Genomic DNA, 15,318 nt, shown 5'->3' with positions numbered 1-15,318 from the left:
TAAGTGGACATAGATAAGGAAATGTTGCTCTTCTACATTGATTGTCCCATTATTTGTTTCTAATTCAAGTTTCACTGCATTAACTAAGAGTATAATAACCTAATCACAATTGATTAGCAGCAGTTTTCTTGATTATGAATACAACCCATCTTTTGTTAAAAACTTACTTGGAAGTGAATTATGGGAAAATTGATGATGTTTTTACTTTTATTTTTTTTCCTCTAGCTTTGGAATACATGAAATTTATCTTTTTTTCAAGTTTTTATTTAAATTCCAACTAGTTAACATACGGTGTAATATTAGTTTCAGAGTTTAGCAATCCATCACTTAATACAACACTCAGAGCTCATCACGACAAATGCCCTCCTTAATTCCCATCACCCATTTAGCCCATCCCCTTGCTCACTTTCCCTCCAGCAACCCTCACTTTGTTCTCCGTAGTTAAAAGTCTGTAGAATACATGGAATTTTATATTGCTCTTACTCATGCCACCTTTGGTTATGTTTTTTGACCCATATTTAAAGTTTTGGGAAACTTCAGATATGTCCTTATTTAAAATTTATTTTTCTCTATATGGTATTTTTATAATTATTTATACATAAGGTATATTATAGATTGTCAGAAACAATACTCACATATCCTGTCATCTCTCATAGATCCCTCTTCTATCCTGGCCTCCCTTACAATATTTAGCTGAAACAGGACACAAAGATAGCTTTCAATGAAATTTAGTTACATAATATGGAGTAGAGGAATGGAAAAGGTATTACATTTGAAGAAAAAAATGATTGAGAAAGAGACATAAGTGAGGATGTCTATCCGGATAGATAGAGGATGTCTATCTCTGATAGAACCAATGGAAGGAGGAAGAAAAGACCCTGGAGTGTGTTGAGGAGAGTAGGGTTGCAGATTTGGACAGACAGCTAGCAAGCAGAACTATTTTTGAATAAGCAAGATATTGAATGGATAATCAGGGGATAGAAAAATGATGTAATTACATAAATGACAGGTCTAAAATTGCTTTAATATATTTAAATAATACCTGCATGACAAATGGAATTAATAAGGCTGATTCATTACTTCCAAAAATAAGGAAAATCACTTTCTGGTAGTTAGATTTGCACTTTGCAGGACCTTTTAATACCTTTATAGAAGTACTGTATTTTGTACCCTATGAATTTTGTTTTGACACATGTGTGATTATAGCATTTCTGCCAGTTATAGAGCAGGGAATAATTAAACACTTTTTGACATATAAAATAATGCAGCATTTTGAATCCATGTGCAATACCCTTAATTAATAAATTTAAGGCCATGATCAATGTAAGGAGAAAATGGAATAGCATAGGAAAAAAAAAAAAGAAAGAAAGAAAAAAAGAAAAATAAATTAAAGACAGTGCAAATCAATCATTTAGTAGTCAATCCAAACTCCAATTAATATATCAAGGCTATATTAAATCAGCTTTCAGCATATAAGAACTTAGAGATTTCTGCACCCATCAGCCTTTCTTGAGAAATTTACCTCACCAAAGGGTAGCAGACTTTTTCCATTAATAGCCAGACAGGAAATAATTTTCACTTTGTCAGCTGTATGATCTCTGTTTCAACTCCTCAACGTTTGCACTTTAGTGTGAAAGGAGATATAGACAAATATGTAAACAAGTGGATATGACACTGTTCCAATACTAATTTTATTCATTAAAAAAAAAGATAGTGGGCCATGTCTGGTCCATAAGATGTAGTTTGCCAGCCCCTATACTATATAATAAGCTTCATTTAGCCAAACGATGAGTGGGAAAACTTCAGTACAATAACTGATTTAAAACTAAATGAATGTATATACAAAGCAAAGGTGAGGATGATGGCGTTATATTAACGTGGAAATGTTATATATTGTGTCAAAGTACAAATAATGTAACCAAATAGTAAGTAATAAAATAAGAGAAAGGAGATCAAGTATATTAAATAGTGTAAGTATGCAAATTTCACCAGAACAAAAACATAAACCTTCCTAAATTATTTTTAAGAGCAAAAAAATACATATCTCATCAATTAATAAACATAGCATACCTAACAAAATACACATTATAAAATATTTTGATAGAGGGGTGCCTTGACCTTCATCGGTAGAGCATGCAACTCTTGATCTTGGGAACATACGCTCAAGCCCTACCTTGGGCATAGAGTTTACTAAAATAAATAAATAAATAAATAAATAAATAAATAAATAAATAAATAAAATCTTAAAAAAAATTTATATATTTTTTTCTTTTTTTTCTTTTTTTTTAAATATTTAAAGAGAATGAAGACAAAACATATTCATAATGCAAATAAATATGAAGGAAATATATTAACTATTAATAGAAAATAATTTCAATTTGCCCCACAAGATAAAAGTCATCTATATTTTGTAGACTAGAGATGCATGTAAAATAAAGAACAATACAAGAAATGCAAATAAAAACTATAGATTGCAGGTAAGTGATCCTAATATCTAAGCAGAGTTCAAGACTACAGGCATTGAAGATATCAAAGAAGAACGTGATTTAATGTCAAAATTGACAATCCTCAGTAGTGATACAGATTGAACATAGGGATACTTAGGAGTACTTATGCATCAACAATGACTTGGAAATTAAAATTGTAGGTATTTCAAGAAGATTGCAAAGAAAGTCACTAGTAAGGAAACTCTTATCAGCTCTTTCAGTAGATGGTAGATCACATGGACAAAAATAAGTAAGAAGATAGAATATCTAAATAAAAAAATCTATAGGATTGATGTATATTGATGCATATTAAACCTCACAAATTTACTTCAGGCACATAAATGTTAAAAACATTTACATTTTATCTAAAAAAAAAAAACTGTGTTATTAAGACACATTTGTCAAAGGAGTTGAGAATAAGGATTTAGCCAAGATTGTGCACTCTTTCATTTACAATTGAAGGACTTTTCCCCAAATCTCATACTTTACATTTTATTTTTTTTTTTTTTTTTTTTTTTTTTTTTTTTTTTTTTTTTTTTTTTAGGGTGTTCATCTATTTATTTATTTATTTTTTTTTTTTGGATTCGATTTTTTTTTTTGTTTTTTTTTTTTTGTTTTTTGTTTTTTTTTATTGGTGTTCAATTTACTAACATATAGAATAACACCCAGTGCCCGTCACCCATTCACTCCCACCCCCCGCCCTCCTCCCCTTCTACCACCCCTAGTTCGTTTCCCAGAGTTAGCAGTCTTTACGTTCTGTCTCCCTTTCTGATATTTCCCACACATTTCTTCTCCCTTCCCTTATTTTCCCTTTCACTATTATTTATATTCCCCAAATGAATGAGAACATATAATGTTTGTCCTTCTCCGACTGACTTACTTCACTCAGCATAATACCCTCCAGTTCCATCCACGTTGAAGCAAATGGTGGGTATTTGTCATTTCTAATAGCTGAGTAATATTCCATTGTATACATAAACCACATCTTCTTTATCCATTCATCTTTCGTTGGACACCGAGGCTCCTTCCACAGTTATACTTTACATTTTACATTTATTTCTTATTCAACTGCATCTCTAGAGAATCCTAGAGATTCAAGCTTTCATTTCCCAGAAAGGCAGAGGAAGGTTTTTATTTTTATTTTTTTGCATTATAAAAGACAGAAAATTTGCATGACTAAACAACATAGGTGAAGTCAAAAGATAACTGACAAACTGGGATAAAATACTCAAGACATATACCTCACTGCTAATATATCTAATATATAAAGAACTAAAAAAAAAAAAATGGAGTCAGAACCAAAGAGTCAACAGGAAAGTATAGATTTTTAACCTTTTTTGCACTTCTAATTGTCTTAGCCATCTATTTCTGATGGAGTAAAGAGTGATTATTTATGAAGTTTTTGGGTCGCCTACAGTATACTTCAATTTTGAATCAAAATGGAGAAAAATTTGGCAAGAAACTAGTTTTTAATATAAATGAAGCCACATAATTAGATTAACACTAATTACAAATCACACTAGCTTAAGGAAAAGAAGTCAGAGGTGTTTTTAGGGACAGAAGGTGACTAGATGAGTTGCTTGAGACACTTGAGTGTAAATTTAACATAGAAAATCAGCACACTTACGTGCATGTGTAAGCGTGTATGTGTGAAATGATTACTTCTGATAGTTTTTTAGGGTGTACATTATATACGCCTCGTAATGGATAGTTATGCTAATTATGAGCTCAGGAGAAAAAGTCAATTTTAGGCAGAATTTAGAATATGCAGTGAATTTTTGATGCCATCAATATTCCCTCAATCCTTGAAATTCCCTCAATCCTTGATGCCATCAGTATTCCCTCAGTCCCTCATCGTTGAAATCTAATTCTCTCCTTCCGACGTTTTAAAGTCTACTGTAATATCTCTTCACACCCACTGAGTATTACTTGACTGATCAGGGCTTAGAGGGCTATCTGAAGGGCATTTGCATTTTGCAAAATACTTGAAGTGTGAATGCCATGGGTCGGATATCAGAGAGACAACATAAAGGCCATCAGACCTTTCTAGAATTCTTGAAACCATGTTATACTTACTCTGAGTAAAGCTGTTCTGTGCACATTTAGTTTAACCTAAAGCATGGCTGTACATATCAATTGCCTTAGCTCAAGACTGCTTGAAGGGTGAACAGTTTCTAAGTCATCCTTCCTCCAACCATCTTCGCTCTAATTCAAAAACTCAATTCTGTCTATTGTTTGTAGCTTTTAAAAATTTAGGCTAAATGATATACATTTATCCATTTTTAATAAAAAAATGAATTCAGACAAATGTCAGGAAAGGTTCCACATCGTAAATGAAATAACTTTAATTATTTGAACTTTCTATGCCAATTTGCTTCCTGATGATAAGCTCATCCATGTAAATTGTCCGAGTCACCAGTCATTCTGTGTCTGGCTAATTTTGTCAGCTGCAGGTGAGATTACCTCAAGGATAACATTATAATAATGATGTTTAAAGATTATTTTTAAATAAAAAGACTATTATTACATGTCATAATAAAAAATGATTATCAACTTCCCTCTTTATAGCCTATATATTTTGGTTATTGAAATTTGGTAGGGATGACAAGTACATAAAGAGGAACTACACGTACTTCTGATTCCATAAAATTTATTCAAATTAGCAGAATTAAGAAAAAAAAGTGAATATGAGGCCAGCGTAAATGGCTTGTTCATTTTTTTTTCTCCTGACAAGCTTGTATTAATTGATCACCCTCAGAACTGAAGTAAATTCAAAGAAAATCAATTTAAACATTCCCCAGCTATTGACCAATATGAGGTTGCTCTTTGAAGGACATAGCACATAAAAATAATGAAAGTTCATTTTGCTTTTTGATTAAGAACATAATCTCTTTTTAAAAAAGGTTTTATTTATTTGACAGAGAAAAAGAGAAAGAGAGGGAGAAAATGAGTAGGGGGGCGTGCAGAGGGACCAGCAGATTTGGGACTCGATCCCAGGACCCTGAGATTGTGACTTAAGCTGAGGTTAGATGCTTAACTGACTGAGCCGCCCATGGGCCCCAAGAAGGTAACCTTTATTCATAGTTTGCCTTTTTCAGTGAATAAAAAGTGTTATAAAAAGCAATGGATACTTTTCTCTCCCTGGTTTACTTTTATTTATTTATTTTTTTAATTGTTGTAAGAACACAGCATGAGATTGATGAAATTTTAAGTGTACAATATGATATTGTTGGCTACAGGCACGCTGTTGTCCAGCAGGTATCTAGAGCTTATTCATCTTGCATAACTCAACTGCGTTCCTGAGATTAGAGGGATGAAAAAAAGATTTCTGGGAGATTCCACAGCTCTGTGCAAGAGTGCGTGTTTGTACATATGAAGAAAAAGAATGATAGCTTTTGCAGTGAACTGGCAAGAGCACTGAGATTGGATGCATCATTTCTGAGGGTTTTTTTAAAGTTTTTTTTTTTTTTAATTTATTCATGAGAGACATATAGAGAGAGAGAGAGAGAAAGAGAGAGAGGCAGAGACACAGCAGAGGGAGAAGCAGGCTCCATGCAGGGAGCCCGATGCGGAACTCGATCCCAGGACCTCGGGGTCACGACCTGAGCCAAAGGCAGATGCTCAACCGCTGAGCCCCCCAGGCCTCCCATCATTTCTGAGTTTGAGTCTAAATATACTGCTACTTACAATATGTTTAACTTTGAGATTCTTTAAAAAAAAACTTTAAAAAAGGTATAATAGTAACCGACTCTTAGAATTATAGAAGAAGGAAGGTAAACAATGCATAGGTTTTGGTTTTCAGTATAGAATACTAACCGATGTAAGTTAATGTATTTTTATCAGAACCATAACTGATGATTCATTGACGCATGATATTCCTCTGGGAATCCTATGAGACAGTTAAAATTTGCCACTAAACGGTTGCTTTTCTGGGGTTGTGGTAGCAATGTTTTTGCTTGCGAGAACAAGCAGGAATTGATACGGATACAGAAATTCAGAGCAACCCCGTTGTGTTAAAGGTTTGCACTTTTTTTTTATTTTTTATTTATTTTTTATTGGTGTTCAATTTACTAACATACAGAATAACCCCCAGTGCCTGTCACCCATTCACTCCCACCCCCCGCCCTCCTCCTCTTCTACCACCCCTAGTTCGTTTCCCAGAGTTAGGAGTCTTTACGTTCTGTCTCCCTTTCTGATATTTCCCACACATTTCTTCCCCCTTCCCTTATATTCCCTTTCACTATTATTTATATTCCCCAAATGAATGAGAACATATAATGTTTGTCCTTCTCCGACTGGCTTACTTCACTCAGCATAATACCCTCCAGTTCCATCCACGTTGAAGCAAATGGTGGGTATTTGTCATTTCTAATAGCTGAGTAATATTCCATTGTATACATAAACCACATCTTCTTTATCCATTCATCTTTCGTTGGACACCGAGGCTCCTTCCACAGTTTGGCTATCGTGGCCATTGCTGCTAGAAACATCGGGGTGCAGGTGTCCCGGCGTTTCATTGCATTTGTATCTTTGGGGTAAATCCCCAACAGTGCAATTGCTGGGTCGTAGGGCAGGTATATTTTTAACTGTTTGAGGAACCTCCACACAGTTTTCCAGAGTGGCTGCACCAGGTCACATTCCCACCAACAGTGTAAGAGGGTTCCCTTTCTCCGCATCCTCTCCAACATTTGTTGTTTCCTGCCTTGTTAATTTTTCCCATTCTCACTGGTGTGAGGTGGGATCTCATTGTGGTTTTGATTTGTATTTCCCTGATGGCAAGTGATGCAGAGCATTTCCTCATGTGCGTGTTGGCCATGTCTATGTCTTCCTCTGTGAGATTTCTTTTCATGTCTTTTGCCCATTTCATGATTGGATTGTTTGTTTCTTTGGTGTTGAGTTTAATAAGTTCTTTATAGATCTTGGAAACTAGCCCTTTATCTGATATGTCATTTGCAAATATCTTCTCCCATTCTGTAGGTTGTCTTTGAGTTTTGTTGACTGTATCCTTTGCTGTGCAAAAGCTTCTTATCTTGATGAAGTCCCAATAGTTCATTTTTGCTTTTGTTTCTTTTGCCTTCGTGGATGTATCTTGCAAGAAGTTACTGTGGCCGAGTTCAAAAAGGGTGTTGCCTGTGTTCTTCTCTAGGATTTTGATGGAATCTTGTCTCACATTTAGATCTTTCATCCATTTTGAGAAATGGACGCATTCCTGGAAAGCCACAAACTACCAAAACTGGAACAGGAAGAAATAGAAAACCTGAACAGGCCAATAACCAGGGAGGAAATTGAAGCAGTCATCAAAAACCTCCCAAGACACAAGAGTCCAGGGCCAGATGGCTTCCCAGGGGAATTTTATCAAACGTTTAAAGAAGAAACCATACCTATTCTCCTAAAGCTGTTTGGAAAGATAGAAAGAGATGGAGTACTTCCAAATTCATTCTATGAGGCCAGCATCACCTTAATTCCAAAACCAGACAAAGACCCCGCCAAAAAGGAGAATTACAGACCAATATCCCTGATGAACATGGATGCAAAAATTCTCAACAAGATACTGGCCAATAGGATCCAACAGTACATTAAGAAAATTATTTACCATGACCAAGTAGGATTTATCCCTGGGACACAAGGCTGGTTCAACACCCGTAAAACAATCAATGTGATTCATCATATCAGCAAGAGAAAAACCAAGAACCATATGATCCTCTCATTGGATGCAGAGAAAGCATTTGACAAAATACAGCATCCATTCCTGATCAAAACTCTTCAGAGTGTAGGGATAGAGGAAACATTCCTCGACATCTTAAAAGCCATCTATGAAAAGCCCATAGCAAATATCATTCTCAATGGGGAAGCACTGGGAGCCTTTCCCCTAAGATCAGGAACAAGACAGGGATGTCCACTCTCACTACTGCTGTTCAACATAGTACTGGAAGTCCTAGCCTCAGCAATCAGACAACAAAAAGACATTAAAGGCATTCAAATTGGCAAAGAAGAAGTCAAACTCTCCCTCTTCGCCGATGACATGATACTCTACATAGAAAACCCAAAAGTCTCCACCCCAAGATTGCTAGAACTCATACAGCAATTCGGTAGCGTGGCAGGATACAAAATCAATGCCCAGAAGTCAGTGGCATTTCTATACACTAACAATGAGACTGAAGAAAGAGAAATTAAGGAGTCAATCCCATTTACAATTGCACCCAAAAGCATAAGATACCTAGGAATAAACCTAACCAAAGAGGTAAAGGATCTATACCCTCAAAACTATAGAACACTTCTGAAAGAAATTGAGGAAGACACAAAGAGATGGAAAAATATTCCATGCTCATGGATTGGCAGAATTAATATTGTGAAAATGTCAATGTTACCCAGGGCAATGTACACGTTTAATGCAATCCCTATCAAAATACCATGGACTTTCTTCAGAGAGTTAGAACAAATTATTTTAAGATTTGTGTGGAATCAGAAAAGACCCCGAATAGCCAGGGGAATTTTAAAAAAGAAAACCATATCTGGGGGCATCACAATGCCAGATTTCAGGTTGTACTACAAAGCTGTGGTCATCAAGACAGTGTGGTACTGGCACAAAAACAGACACATAGATCAGTGGAACAGAATAGAGAATCCAGAAGTGGACCCTGAACTTTATGGGCAACTAATATTCGATAAAGGAGGAAAGACTATCCATTGGAAGAAAGACAGTCTCTTCAATAAATGGTGCTGGGAAAATTGGACATCCACATGCAGAGAATGAAACTAGACCACTCTCTTTCACCATACACAAAGGTTTGCACTTTTAAGTTAAACTGTTGACACCAGCATTCACAGATTGTACGTTAGGCATAGACGGCTCCTGGTGTATCGGGGCACTTTATTTTCATTCTCAGTTCTGTTGCTAATTTGCATATCACTGGTCCTCCTTTTCCTACAAATGTAAAAAACCCAGAGAAGACATTCATTTTATTCAGATGGGACAAGATGGGCACCATAGAGAATTAAGAAGAACCAAAATTATGATGTGGAGTTAGGCTTTGGAAAGTCCTGCCTCCCTCCTGTCAGGCAGTAGAGTTCTACTTTTATCGTGGCCAGGCTCCTGAAAGATCTACTATACCAAAAACAGGTCCCCAAAAATGAAAATATCAGGATCCTTCTGGTGCTAATAGCCTGTGATTAATTCAGTTCCTACCTGTGATTAACGGATTCTATATAAAGCTCTGGATGGAGAATTCCAAATTCTCACATGTATAAGATAAATGTAGTATTTTTTTTTGTTTTTTTGTTTTTTTTACTTTCAACCAAAGGAAGATAAAACCGTAGATTCTATGACTTAGTCCCCTGCTCTGATGAGCTCACATTCACACAGGATGCCACGCATCTCTCTCCTCAATGGCTCTACTTCTACATGGATGATGACGGGTGGGAGCTAACCAGGAAGGGACAGGCCTCTTCTGCAGGTGAGCAGGGGAAAGAGGCAGGCAGAGACCGAGTTATCAGGAAAAGGGGGGGACGTGAATCATAAGGCTGCTGCAGGACAATCTGAGAGAGTCAAGGCATCACAAATTAAAATCAACAGGATCCAGAGTACAAGCAGACGGAGGAACAAAGACCTCTCTCAGAATCTCTCTAGCGTGGGATCTATTGGTAGCAACTGTGATCTCCGAGAGGTAGGAAAAAGTGAGGTTGCCTGGGGAAAGTGGCACAAGCGAAATCTTTGCCGGGGAATGTGCTCTCTATTTCACTGCGACATCCTTGAACTGGCTCTGTTAAGGCCTGCTGTTGAAAGAGCAACTAGTATCTAAGGTGATTCGTTTTAAAAAAAAAAAAATTAAAAAAAAAAAGAAAAAATAAGGTGATTCATTTTGGCAAAAATCACTTGAAAGTTGGGATGCACCAAACAAGTCGTTAAAAAGAAGTATGATGAATCCAGAAGGACACTGGTCTTCACAATGAGGCATGAAGAGAAAAGCAGATGAATAGTGAGTTTTCAAAGGTTTTCATATTTTTTTTGGATTATATTTGAGTGCGAGTGTTCTACACATTTAGGTGAGATAAAATTATGTCAATAGTATTCCAGATGAAAATGCCATGAAGTGAAGAGGGGGCAAAAAGACTGCTAAAATTTAAAATTTAAGGTTTTGTTTCTGTTTATTTTTCAGCCAGGAAGAACCACGGCCTACCATACCCCGGAGTACGGACCCCAGGAGGAGTAACAGCCTCTGGGCTCTCGAACAACACAGAGTGTAAGGGGTACGGGAGGAGGGTAAGTGGGATGCAATACGGTAAACTCCACAAGAAAAAGAAAAAAACCTTAACAAACTGCTGTGTTAGCATAAGTGAAAAATCCTTTTCCTGGTATTCGTCAGACGTCACTTAAATTTTTATGGATGAGATGACTTATATTTTAACTGTTCATATTCAAATATGGACAAGATCTCAGCTGTGCAGTCCAGAGTGAAAGATCAATTGGTTCTAAATAAATGCCTTGCCAGTCCCTGCTGTCAAAAGCATAGTTATGTTGGAAAAAAGCCAACTTGAGGTTTTAAGATAACAGCATGTTGTGGTTTGGTAGGAGATGAATCAATTGTCCTATCTGCAAAGCAGCACTGTACGGTTTGATATTGGAATTCATTATTTAAAAATAATCATATTGAGAATACACTGATTTTAGCATAAATTGAAAATTATTTTAACTATTAATATAATTCATATTCCTTATATCACTCCCTTTTCCTTTTTGAGCAATAGGTTGAAATTTTATTTCTTATTATTTTTTAAGGTTTTATTTATTTATTCATGAGAGACACAGAGAGAGAGGCAAAGACACAGGCAGAGGGAGAAGCAGGCTTCCTGTGGGGAGCCCAAGGCAGGACTTGATTCCAGGACCCTGGGATCATGACCCGAGCTGAATGCAGATGCTCAACCATTGAGCCACCCAGGTGTCTCCAGATTGTTCTTCTTCTTCTTCTTTTTTTTATTTTAAGATAAGAAAGACACCTTTTAAAAAAATTAGCATTTTTATTAGTAAAAATAATTTTGTTCTTAATATTAAACATAGAAATACTTCTAGAAAATTAAAGTTCTAAGCTTTCAGCTCTAATTCTTTAATAGCTATGCCAGGATATCATTCTTCATTGGCAGAATTAGAAAAGCTTGTGGACTACACTTCACCAATTAGGTAAATTATTAAATTGCAGTGTAGAGATCTATTGTTACCTAGTGCTTTTTTTTTTTTTTTCAGAATGCAGCAATACAGCTTACAGTATAATTGCAAACTAGGTTTTAAATCAAATAATAATGTTTCCCAATTGTGCTGATTATGATTGTCTTCTCATCCTAATTAGTGTCATAGCATTAAGGGGACTCAATAGGACATCAGTGATGCTCGAAAGGGGACAAGATTGAAAGTCGGGTGTGATTACACCGTTCTTAGATGATACTGAAATTTTATATCGCCTTCCTACCCTCCTTTCTGAAGCAAGAGATCAGTGAAACACACATACACACACACACACACACACACACACAATGTAAAGCCTATAGAGATAGGTAGATGGATAAATAGATGATGATATAGATAGATGATAGATAGATAGACAGATAGATAGGGATCTATCATCACTAGCTTTGTTTCTATATCTATATATAATGAAATGGTAAGTGTATATTTTTCCTTCCCTGATCCTCTCAGATTGGAGAACTGGAGTAATTTCATTCGGTTTATTTAGCTAATTCCTTAAATTATGACTTATTTAGAGGTGATAGGTGAATTGTTAATTTCCTACTTTCTTCATTTGTGATACATGAAGACACAGAAACTTTTGGAAATGAAATTAGAACAATTTTCTTAAAAGTATTCACAGTCCTATATACTGATATTTTGTAAGACAGAGACGGTATGACTACACTCCACGAGGCAAAAATAACCCTTGCTTCTTTTTCAGTGTGGTCTTCACGTGATGCTCTTTTGTTTCAGATAGCACCTTAGATCTGATTATGCAATCCAATATTTTAAAGAGCCCTCTGTTCATGGAAATAAGGCAAACTCACACAAAACTGTTCAAAATACTGATTCGCTGGCCATAAAAGCATGAGAAGAACTCAATTGGATCTAGGTCTGTACACGAGTAGAAAATGCACATGATTTTAGCAAAACCTTAAATCAATTAATTACTTAATCAGCACTCTAATGATATCTACGGTACCAGGATGTATGTCGCTAGGATTTTTCTGCATGGTATTATTAACCAGCAAAATCTTTTGTTTTGTTTTGTTTTTAAAGGTTTTTATTTATTTATTCATGAGACACAGAGAGAGAGAGGCAGAGACACAGGCAGAGGGAGAAACAGGGTCCCTGCAGGGAGCCCGATGGGGGACTTGATCCAGGGCCCTGGGATCACGCTCTGGGCCAGAGGCAGATGCTCAACTGCTGAGCCACCCAGGTGCCCCAGGATAATCATTTTGGAAAGAATGTCGGTCAAGTCCACCTCTATCACTGAGGTAACTCACTCAACCTTGCTGGGCTTTGTCAACCTCTATAATCAGTATTTTAATTTAAGATAATTTGTTAACTGTAAACTCACTGATGCCCTTCACTGTGCTACTATAGTGTTGTAAAGGAAAGCTTAGATTTTCAGAGAGTGGTTATGTCTATATCTCATCTCAATATTTCATTTTTTGCATATGTGTATTTAATATATTAAATTAAAATACATTAAAACTTGAATGAATAATAACCAAAGTATTTATAATCACATCACTTCACAGATGCATAGGTTCTTAAAATTTTTTTTCTCTGGCTAACTTTATATTATTTTGTGCAATAGCATTAGGAACATAGCTAGCTGTAACTTCAACTTTTTAACTTAACATTTCTCATTACCAATTCTTATAGCTACCAAAGTGATTATAATAAACATAATAACATTTATATCAAAATGAGTACATCATATCTTCAAGTTAATAGGCCAAAATTAATGAAATATTTTACACATTTATGATGTTTGTTATATATTATTAATAATGTGACAATCAGTATCTTCAGATACATCTTTTTTTCCAAATTAAATTATTCCTTTTGTATAAATTCTTTATTTTATTTTCTTTTCTTTTTTCTTTTCTTTTTTCTTCTTTCTTTCTTTCTTTCTTTCTTTCTTTCTTTCTTTCTTTCTTTCTTTCTTTCTTTCTTTTTGTAAGCTCTATGCCCAATGTGGCACTTAAAACTCATGACCCTGAGATTAAGACTCATGTGTGCTACTGACTGAGCTGGCTAGGCAACTCACTTTTGTTTAATTCTTATGAAAAAACTGAAGTCACATTGTGTGGCCATTTCTGTGTTTGAGAAACATTTCACCATAGTGATTTTCAAAAGATTTTCCATTTTTACTATTACTGTGAATTTCTGAATTTACTAATTCAACAGTGAACTTGCCAACATCACTTGTCATAATCTTCAATCACAAATTAATGTGTACCAAATGGTTACTTTTAGAATTCAAATTTAAGTAGATGCATACATCTGATTTAACTACCTTTGTTTATTTTCTGTGAATATTATAAGATATACATTACTGTGGAAAGACACATGGAAAGCAGAAAGCAATTTATAGGAGGACCTTTGAAAATGGTCATTACATCAAGAGGGTAGAGGAGAAGTTAAAGGAAGTTAAAGGATAATACACAAAACATCATGTCATAATTATTCTGGTTTGGCTCGTAGAAAGCTTATGATCAGGAACTGCTTAATTAATTAGAAAACTAAAAAGAGTACAGAGGAAAAGAATATTACCTTAGGCAGTATGAGACTTGTTTGTTTCTTCCTTGAAATCTCACAGGATGGGGGCACCTGGGTGGCTCATGGGTTAAGAGTCTGCCTTTGGCTTGGGTCATGATCCCGGAGTCCTGGGATTGGAGCCCCTTGTCAGGCTCCTTGCTCAGCAGGGAGGCTGTTTCTCCCTCTCTCTCTGCCTACTGCGCCCCCCGCTTGTGCTCTCTCTCCCTCTCTCTGTCAAATAAATAAATTGAAAACATCTTAAAATAAAAGAAACTCATAGTATGAACATAGGCCATTTTCAAAGAGAAAGAATGGTTGCTGATACTTTGATGTCTAGACAGCTTAATTAAGTCGAATCGATATTATATATCTCGCCACAAGTAGAGCCAGGAATTCTTCTATATTTCACTGCTCTCCTCCTACCACCCAATCCTGCACAGGTGGCTAATTGTGCTCGCCACTTAGGGAACTTCAGAAATGCTTACATGCAAGGCACCAACTTGAGAGTATATATTATGTCACCCGGAAAGGACCACTGTTAACATAATCTAAAACGTCCACTGTTAATTATCACTGGTTAAAACATTCAAAGCCATTGTTAGAATTAAAATAATACGGGGAAGTGTGGATCAAAATTTAGGCCATTGTCATTTAGCATATGTAGTTCTTCCTTTTATTCGGTCTTTTAAGGAAATGGACCATTTAATATATAGGTTTTGATTCCATAAACGACCAGAATCAATGTAATTTTAGAGGGAAGTGTTGACAGAATGCCTTGATGATTGCCCTATAAGCTAAAAACAACAGTAGGGATACGCTACATTTTCAAGTGGAAGATGGCAGGGTGCTACTGAACATAAATGGGGAAGAAAGGTGGCCAGTTTGGTCAGGCACAGCAATAAACTTATATATACTAAAATATTGCTTATGGGGCACCTGGGTGGCACAGTCAGTTAAGTGCACAGCCCTTGATTTTGGCTCAGGTCATGATCTGAGGGTCATGAGATCAAGCCCTTCGTCGGGCTCCCCACTCAGTATGGAGTCTGCTTGAGATTCTCTCCC

This window comes from Canis lupus, chromosome 14, assembly GCF_003254725.2.
Source record: "Canis lupus dingo isolate Sandy chromosome 14, ASM325472v2, whole genome shotgun sequence".
In the NCBI taxonomy this organism is placed as follows: domain Eukaryota; kingdom Metazoa; phylum Chordata; class Mammalia; order Carnivora; family Canidae; genus Canis; species Canis lupus.
This window is presented reverse-complemented; position numbering follows the sequence as displayed.